We start from the raw sequence: 10,140 nt of genomic DNA, 5'->3' as shown, positions 1-10,140 counted from the left end.
TATATATCTTATTGGTCAATTAACTCTGTTTTTTTTCATTTTGTTTTTAATTATTCTGAAATTCTTAGGTCATTATTTATGGAATCGAAGCACCATGTCCTCAAATAATGAGGCAGAGGATATTAGAACATTGTTCAATTCAAACATTCCGATATGTGAACCATATAGGAGCATTTTAAAATAAAAACACTCTCATAAATGCTTAAAAAATTAAATTAAAAAAAAAGCACTCATGAAATTTTTTTTAATTTAAAAAATTTTAGGAGCAAACATAATAAAAAAATTTAATTTATACTTACAGGAGCTTTTCTCATCAGAAAAGCTCCCACAGGTATAAATTAAAAAAAAAATCAAAAAGTAATTGCAAAACTTTTCTAATTAAGAAATAATACTTTCAATTTTTTCTTAAATTAAAAGTAGTTGCAAAACTTTTCTAATGAAGAAATAATACTTTCAATTTTTTTTTTAAATTTATATCTATTAGAAAAGCTACCATAGGATCTTAGATGGGATAATAAAACGCTCGAGTATGATATTTATTTATTTTTTAAAATTTTTAATTTACTCCTTTTAATTCTTTCTTTCTAGATCGTCATTCCCATTGCTCACCCCCTTCTCCAACCTCTTATCCAAAACAAGGTCTATTGTCTGAGTCCCCAATCTACTGTAGATCGTGAGTTTCTTCGGTCATCTTCTATTCGAGCTTGTAACCCTCGTCCTCAATCACGTGTTCCAGATTTGGTATTATCGTCATCTTCTTGCGTCCATATCTACCGTGGCATCCGTGCATTCAGATCTTTTGAAGGTCAGACGTCGTCATCGTGTTCCAGTCCATTGAAGCTACCGATGACGTCATGTCAAGGTTTGTTGAAACTCTCAGGCGTTTGTGTGTTAAGCCTATTGTGATTTGCTCTTTTTTTTAGCCAGATTCTCGCATTTTCCAGATCATCTTTGCTCTTCTTTTAGCCTTCATTCTTGCGTCCTTTGGTCCCTGCTTCTATTCAGCTTCTAGGTTTTTTAATAAATTATATAGCTATTTATTTTGTTTACGAATATGACAAATTACTGATCATAGTTAATCCTCACATTTATTTGTTTAAGAATATTCTGCCTCTCAGATTTATTCTTCTCGGTAGATCATGTTACTTTGCAACACTTAAATTAATGGAAAATAGCTTATTTCATCCTATCTTGAATTAAACCTTTACTCATATTGAGCCCTGCATCTCGGGACTAAAGTGGTAAGTTATGTGTCCGTTTGCAATTTTCCTTTCATGGATTCTATGTTATTCCAGGTTGGTGTTACGTCTTCAGCAGCAATTAGGCCCACACAAAACAAGTTTCTATTTGTTTGTTTTTCTCACATTAATTCATGGCCTGCTATATATCAAATCATAGGAACAGCTTCCGTTTGCTTCATTTGTTCTAAAATAGAAGGGAATAAGCTTTTAGCATGCTTCAGAGTTTGAAGCACTATTGGTTGATCTGATTTCTGTTATAGTATTTTCATTGTGGATTCATTTTACACAGCAACAGCTACAATCTTTGCTTGAAACTCTGAATGCTACTGAGCCACATTACATTCATTGCATCAAGCCAAATAATCTTCTCAAGCCAAGGATATATGAGAACACTAATGTGTTACAGCAACTTCAATTTCAAAAATTCAAAAAGCTATTAAACTGAATGATAGCCAGTGAATTTATTTGCAAATCAACATCAAAGTTAACATATATTTTGATTTTTCATAGATATGGCTTAGCTGCTGCTGTGATATCGAATGATCTGGAAAGATGTGAACATTTAACTAAGGTGAGACTGATTTAAGATTGTGATAAAAGCAACAAAATGATTTGGTTGCTTTTGGACATTTTTTTTTTTATTTGGGGATTAGGTTGCTTTTGGATTAAAATAGTATTTTGCTTCTCTTTAGGTTTTTCAGGTGGGAATTGTATGGATCAATTGCTCTCAACCGTGCTTCACTCAAATCCTATGGGGAGGCATTAAATGTAGTGGTTTTGATCATGAACTAGGAGAATAGTATGCTCTTATTTCCTAAATAATAAATGTAAGAGTCACTGTGAATGCCTTTTATAATTTCTACAAGTGATTGTGACAACGCTATCTTGTTATGATGAAGAAAATCCTCATTACTCTGCACATGTTTTGTTAATGCTTTTTACAGACATGCTACAAAACTGACAAGACGAACAAGTGAAAAATATATACTTGGATGCAAACAGAAAGCAAGCATACTTATTTTCTCAAATCTGTTACTTGTTGAGGACGAATCTGAGTCTTCAAATGCAAGTTAGGAAAGCATATTATAAGCAATGAGAACTGGTTTGTGGTCAACTTGGTGCTTTGTTGTGCTTTTTAAGTTGGTCATGACATCTTATTTTATCTGCTCTTCCTTGTGTGGTCTCATTAGAGCATATATGAGTTTAAGGAGATTAGTGTCACTAATTTGAGACAAATGACAATAAACTAGCACAATATCTATCAATTTACAGGTCAGGCATATTCCCTCTAGTGCTTCATATGCCAAGTTGCTCGTTTTTTTCTCCCTTGCAGACATTAGATTCTAGAGAAAGCACCAGGTTATTGTACTGCAGAATTCTAACTACATAGGAGTAGTTGTGCATGTTGTTGGAAAAGCACCGACTAATTTAGGAAAAATCTAGAATTAGAATAAATCAAGAAAAATCCAGAAATTTTCTCAGCTGAAGCAATATCACAAAGGCGGTGAAAGGATGATTCTAGAATTAATTATTTTAATGCTCTAAAAGCAGTGATAGAGGAAAATTGAGAATGCTGTGGAGAAGAGAGAATGGAGAAAGAAGAAAGAAGAAAGAAGAGTGTGTGAGAGTGAGGAAAGAAAGAGAAAATAAGAAGCACGTGTGGGTATAGCCGTGTAGAATATGAATAGGTGGTGAGAAAAGTGAGAAAGAGTGTCAGCAAGAAAGAGAAAAAGAAAAAGAATGAGGGAAAATTATGAGAGAAGATAGAAGTATTTGCGTAAATTATAGTTTGAGTGAGTAGTAAAAATTTATTTTCAGTTTAGTCACTCTCTTCCTCCATCATCAAATCCCAACATTTGATATCAAAGCTAGAGCTATTGAGACGTAGCTGGGCTGCTCAATAGTAGTTGGTAGAGTTTGAGTATTTAGGCGGAAGACTTTGGGAGTCTAGATTTGCTCGAGGATCTACTAGTACATAGTCTGGGATTGTAGAGTAGATTGGTTAGGGACCAGATCCGCTTGGTGTAAGTGCAAGGCACTATTGAGTTCATCATGGCAAACATAACGTTGAATGCTTGTTTAGTAGAGAAGCTAAACCATGAGAATTATCAAGTATAGAGTATAATAGTTGAGCTCTACCTCGGAGGTTAGAATCTTTGGGATCTCATTGATGGAGATGACATTACACTCCCAACAAATCCAAGTGAATTGAAGAATTGGCAGGTGAGGGCTAAGAAAGCTCTTTACATAGTGATTGTTATTGTTGAGCTATAATTCATTAGATATGTCAAATATGATGTGAAGTTGCAGTTGCTGGAGAATGAGCTTGCCTCGATTCGACAAAATGATATACGAGTAAGTGAGTATTTTTCAAAGTTAAATCTATTTGTAATGAGATTTCAAAGTTAGATCCAAGGAACCCTATCACTGACACAAGGATGAAGAGAATTATTATTATGGGGGTTAAACCCAAAATATCATGGTCTAGTCACGGCAACAAGAGTTGGTCTAAGGAACCAACTTTAGTTGAGTTGGAAAGTATCCTAGCTAATCAAGAAGCATTGGATACTCAAATGTCCAAAGTTTTTTTAAAAGATGATGAAAAGGCTCTCTTTCGTAAAAAGAGATATCAATGAGAGGATTCCAACTCAAAGAAGGAGGGAGATGGTAAAAGGTGACAAAATGATTGGCATAGAGGATGTCACAATAGAAGCTCACATCAAGGGGATCTTGTGAAGATTGAAACAAGCATGAAGAGAGGAAAAACTATCAAAAAAGAGGCCATTGCTATAGTTGAGGGAATGCCGGCCACTTTGCTCGAGACTATTGGTATAAAATGGCCGAAGGAAATTTTGTCACCTCCAACAATAAGACAGCGAGGAAGAATGGGATTTTCAGGCTTCAAGTACCATTGAAGAAGAGATAGCGATAGAAGATTTTAGTGAAGAAGAAATAGTAGTGTCCTGCATTGTGGAAGAAGCAAACTAAGACAAGGAAGAGAGCATTAAGGTAAACAAGAATGAAGAAGCAAATAAGGATGTGGAAGATATGGAGAAACTCAATTTGGTGAAAGTAATTGAATCATGTTTTGGTATTCAAAGATCAATCAAGAAAAAATATGAAGATGAAAACAAAGAACATAGAGAGGAAGACTAATCACCACCATTTATGAAGATACAGAAGTCCAGTGTCAAGAATGTTTCAAGGCACAAAATGAAGACCAGTGCTTACGAGTCTCCTCAACAAGATAGAGTAGATTGCGACAAGTTCAAGAAACCGTTTAGGAGACTGAGAAAAACAAGAAGCAATTTGGCTTGGCAAAGATGTGCAGAGAGAACGAAGAAAGAAGAAAGAAGAAAGAAGAGTGTGAGAGTGAGAAAAGAAAGAGAAAATAAGAAGTGCGTGTGGGTGTAGCCTTGTAAAATATGAATAGGTGGTGAGAAAAGTGAGATAGTGTCAGCTAGAAAGATAGAAAGAGAAAGAATGAGGGAAAATTATGAGAGAAGATATAAGTATTTGTAAAAATTATAATTTGAGTGAGTAATAAAAACTTATTTTCAATTGAGTCCCTCTCTTCCTCCGTCATAAAATCCCAACACGTCACAGGTAATTCAGACGATAACTAGTGTTTGCCCCTTGTGACATGCACAAGATTTAGTTAATGCAAAATTTTAATCGTCTGGTAAACACTAGTTATAGTTTGAATTGCCACCTAGATTATATATTTGTGACTGAAAATTAGCTAAAGTTTATTCAAATACTACTGAATTATTAATTTTTTTTTTGTGCCCTTTGATGAAGAAGAATTATTATTAGTGGGGCTTGAAAGTTGGAAGTACTAAATGTATATAAACAATGTCTTGTGTGTAATAAATGTTGAATTATGGAAACATGAATCAACAAGATCAATGTGCGTACATACAAATAAGCTTTTATTTGATATTGATTTTGTTAAAGTCCAGAAACACATGCACTGATTCGATCTTGGATGGTATTTATATCTCTTTTTTCCTACATTATTGTTCCTCTGCTTCAATTTCTGTTGATATATGCAACCTTCAATTGTAAATTAAACCTTGAAGATTATCAGGTACCAATTGGTCTCAGCTGATATTTGCATTTAAGCCCAGTAAAGTTTTTGCTGAGCATGGGATGGTAGGAATTATCAATATTTTTCTTTTTCTTTGTCAACCATTTTGACTTGTTTTTAAGAAAATGATTTGCGAGTTATATTTTTAAGTAAATTTTGCTTGAGTAGTTATCCTCTGACAAAGGGAAATCGTTAAGCTTCACGGCTCGTTATTGATGGAGTTTAGTGTTATTATATTTGTAATTTTTGATATTCTTATATATAGCATTTTTTTCGTCCAAATCGCATTTTCGATGGGTTCCTTTGCTTGAGAGAAAGTGATCCTACCTAGAAATTTCATTCATTTTCTAATAGATTTGTTTGTTTGTTTGTTTAGTTGTTCTAGTTTTGACTTTGGGTATCTGAAGTCGTTACTAACTCACATTAATTGTATAAATAAAATTTCTTGTACAAGTTGATAGTATATTATTATATCTTGTTATTATAATTTATTTGTTAAGAGATGTGTATTTAAATTTTTAGTTAAATGATTATAACATTTAAAATTAAATATGAAGCAGGCCAGCATTAAAAAATAAATATAGTTTTTTTTTTTAAATAAACCTACGGGGATGTTTTCAGTAAAAAAAAAAAAAAAGTTCCTATAGAGGTACCATATGGGAGCTATCTGGAGGAGTAACACTTATGATAGGCCTACAGGAGCTCTTCTTCTATGAAATGCTCCAGTAGGCCTATCATATAATTGCTTTTCTACATATAAAAGCTCTTGTGAGGCAGGCCAATAGAAGCATTTATGGTAAAAAATGTTCATATATGCTTACCTACATGAGGGTTTCAAAAACAATCGAACTCATGTTTTTGGTGCATTTTGAAAAGGTGAAAATAAATGCTCTGGAAGGCTTTTTTTATAGTAGTATCTAACAACTCACCAATTACATGCTTGTTGCCTTTTATATAGAGAGAGGCAACAATGCTTTCCTTCAAATTTGAATTTCACTACCAGAAGGAATAATATAACCATTTGCTCCGATTTGAGTATTGTCGGTGCGCTTTGTTTAGGGTGAGTGGCAAGGTGATTGCTTTGAGTTTCTTCAGTAGTGGGGAAAGTGGCCTCAAGACTTGGATGCCACTATCAAAATGCAGCGTTTCCGTTAAAATGCCGCTAGGGCCTGGTCTTATTGGGTTGTTGTGCGGTTTCCTCCGTACTGGGCCTTAGTTGATTTTTGATTTCAAGCCTAATGCACCAATTTAATTAGCCCAAACACACTTTATTAATTAGATAGCATAGTTATTAATGGTATGGGGTTTTGAGGGAAACAAAAAAAATTAAAAGGTTAGGAAGGTTAATTTTAATTAAACATTTGAAAGGGAGAGGGTATTTTTTTTGGGTCAAAAAAAGTGAGCGTTATAATCAACTATATTAAAATTCAAGGGAATTTTGTTTATTTTGACTTTCATAATACCATTCATTGAATTTTTACTCCGTGGTTTTTTCTCTCAAATAGATTTGTGTTGATATGCAATAATTAATAACTGCTTAAAGTATTAATTCTTAATAAACTACCTCAGAATAATATTGAGTAATTTTTAAATTTCAAAGCATTATCAAAGTTTAGTCGTATTCCTTAATCTTTTTTTAATGGGTTATTATAATAAGGATCAAAGGGATAATATTCAAAGGAAATAATTGTAATACAGAAAACATCTGTCTCAACTTTTGAAGAAAAGCTTCACAAGAAGATTCTCACACTTAACTTCACCGCACTAATTAGTTCTTGGGTGCACAATCATATGGAGTTCGAAGTTCACGAACATACGTGCAGGGTACTGTTGTCGTTTATTGCAGAACACTGATAATTGATATAAGAAATTTAAGTATATACCTGCATTATGCCAAAAAAAAAAAATCGACCGTTAGGTCAAAAGAACTAGATGAAAGAAAAGCTATACAACTATGCTTACATGTTTTTCTTAATTTTTGATTATTTATTTGATTAACATATTTTTAAATACCAATTATAAAATGTAACAAAAGCTACTTAAGTAAACAGTTTAATAGGAAAAATTAAATAATATAGAACATAGAATAAAATGAAAGGTAAATTGTATAATATTGGGCGCTCATGGAGTTAATTATGCCTATTTAAGGTTATATTGCATTTAATTGGGATGTAAAATTCGTATTTTACTAATTATTGCCTTAAGTAGGTATTTTATGGAGACTCCATATTATATCAAGCATTTAATAAAAAAATTGACTTGTGAATTATAAAGTTTTACCTGTAAATTTTGAAATTCCAATTGTAAGTGAAAGCCAAAAACAAACAACCTCAAACTATAATTAGGTTTCAAAAGATTTCATTATAATTTTTAAATTTTAAAAGATTTTTTTGCAAATAAATATATTGTATGGGATTTATTCATAATTTTTTTAAGAATTACCCGATCTCATTTGGGAAGATGTCCCCCCACCCCCCCCTAAAAAAAAATTGGCATGGCTAGCCAAAACTGTTAGCTAGTTACGATCATTATCCCCGCCTCGATAGATGAGGTTTATAGCATCCAAGGAATCTGAATATATCTTCGCCATCAAAATAAGGAGCAGATTCAAACAAAATTCCATTCCCCGTCTAATGGCCTTGATCTCAGCATTAGTTATTGGTACGCTGCCCACTTTGTAGATAAAACCTTTCAGCCACATGTTGCACTATTATGCTGAGGATGCATCCACATCAATGCGCACATGCCCTCTGGTGGGGTCCATCAACTTCTGATTTTTGAGTAGCATTTCCTCTGCACCTATTTGTCCAGAGAAGCTATCAGATGTTCCCAAACACTTGGGTCCGAGATTAGTGTTGGAATTGACGGCCCCAATCTTGTGTGATGTACGTATTATATGAGAAAAAATGTGGTTATGATAAATAATAAATAATAATAAACTGGATTAATAATATCATTTCCTGTATTTTTTTTTGGCTCTCAAGCAATCTCTCAATATATGAGGAAAAAAAATGATTACCAATTTACGGGAGACTGAAATGAGATTTTTTATTCTTTTTTTTTTTGTTTTGCACAAAAAGGAACCCATTTTATTAAGAAAAAAAAATTATTACACACACGAATCACAAAAAGCAAAAGGAAAAAGAACACCTAGGATACAACTTATCAGGAAAGTAAATTCCTAAAATACAACCCACAAAGAAAAAACAAACCAAAAAAGAACAGCACTTGCAAAAAAAGAAAGAAACAGTCAACCAATACCTTCACATGGCCGAGCCTCAAACACCCCACCACTTGAACAATGCAACCTTTTAGAATCAGCGAAAAGAATTGGTACCGGAGGAGATGGTGCTTCAAGAAGTCATCCAGCAGGATACATCTCCCTCAAACCTTTAGCTGCAAGCAGATCGTTTTGGAAGTGCTAATATGGTAACAATTATTTAAGCAGAAAATTCATGGATAGCTTGGAACATATGGTAGCGGTGAAGGACATAATTTAGTCTCCCACAATTATTTATGTTGTAGGGATTGCACGAGGAAAGGCATTATAATGTAATTTGTCTCATGCTAATTGGATGTGTGCAAATTGAGGCAGAGCAATGATAGGATAATATTGTAGAATTCCATAGAGTTCCATCATTTTAGTCGTAGGTCAAGAATTACAATATTCCTTTGATAGGCTTTTCAATAAGCTTTGGGTACTGTCACAAACTAATGATTGATATGAAAGAACAATTCAAATTTTAGACATTATACTAGGATATTGTGTTTTGGTTGTTGGTGGAAGTTGGAACAACTACTTTGGACTTTAGGGAGTTGCACTATAACAATAAATATTTCCATTTGAATGGTGTGATGTTAAAATAAAATTTTTTGGAGACTAAATTTGGTGCAAGATGTCATTGTGAAGGTGAAGGTAAGTAGAGAAAGACTACTAACAACTAAAAGTCGTTAGGAATCTTGTGTGGACAATTGATATCAAGAGTTAGAGATTATAATCAAGGGAAAAGTGCTTCTCAAGGTATCTCCTATAAAGAGTGTGATGAAATCTAGGAAGAAAGGAAAATTGAGCTCAAGGTATATCAACCCATTTGAGATCCAAGAGAGAGTGGTGTTACTTGCTAGTTGGCATTAATGCTTGAATTATCGGGTATTCATACAATATTTCATGTATTGATGCAGTGAAATATTTTTATGACCTTTCACATACACCTTTCTCATAGAACAAAAATTTAACATAGGAAAAAGTTCCTGTGACCATTAAAAATAGACAAATACAAAAGTTATGATTAAAAGAAATTACCTTCGTGAAGGTGTTGGGATGTGAACATTTTGGAGAGGACACTATATGGGAAGTTGAAAGTTATCTGCACTTATTCGAAGAATGAGATCAAATAATATTTAAATTCTGAGGACCAAATTTTTTTTAAGGGGGGAGAATTTCATAACCCAGAAATTCAAGTTAATTAAAATTTATAGCAAGGTAATTTATGTGTATATTTATTAAGTTTTGGAATAGATTTAACAAGGTGATTGGTCGTTTAGTGGTAACTACACCTAATGTGCATCCAAAGGTCCAGTGTTTGAATTCTTTAAATCCTCTGAGCATCTTTATTTTCTCTTTTGTCTTAGCCTTTATAAAATTTCCATTATGCCATTTATTAAAAAAATAAAAAAGATTAGAGCCCGAAAATGCATCAAATCTTAATTTCTTCTCCTTCCCATTCTTGGATGGCTCAAGAACTAAGCCAAAGAGAGTGAGCTTGGCCCTTTCCTCTATTCTCCAACTTGTCCTTGAGCTCCTTGATG

The 10,140-nt window shown here is 33.3% G+C and overlaps 1 long non-coding RNA gene across 2 annotated transcripts; it reads left to right on the top strand.

Annotated features, from left to right (window-relative positions):
* Positions 1–616: 616 nt before the first annotated feature.
* Positions 617–5,546, top strand: LOC129290660 (uncharacterized). 2 transcript variants are annotated; one of them, XR_008588489.1, is made up of 4 exons: positions 617–862; positions 1,752–1,812; positions 1,934–2,068; positions 2,186–5,546. It is a non-coding gene; the product is annotated as an uncharacterized LOC129290660 (long non-coding RNA). The 2 variants fall into 2 exon arrangements; XR_008588488.1 differs by lacking the exon at positions 2,186–5,546 and having other exon boundaries at positions 1,934–2,119.
* The last annotated feature ends 4,594 nt before the right edge of the window (positions 5,547–10,140 follow it).

This window comes from Prosopis cineraria, unplaced genomic scaffold (genome assembly GCF_029017545.1).
Source record: "Prosopis cineraria cultivar Desert tree isolate PC_DT_omini unplaced genomic scaffold, ASM2901754v1 PC13, whole genome shotgun sequence".
NCBI classification, from domain to species: domain Eukaryota; kingdom Viridiplantae; phylum Streptophyta; class Magnoliopsida; order Fabales; family Fabaceae; genus Prosopis; species Prosopis cineraria.
The sequence above is the reverse complement of the archived record's forward strand: the minus strand, read 5'-3'. Positions and strand labels throughout refer to the sequence as shown.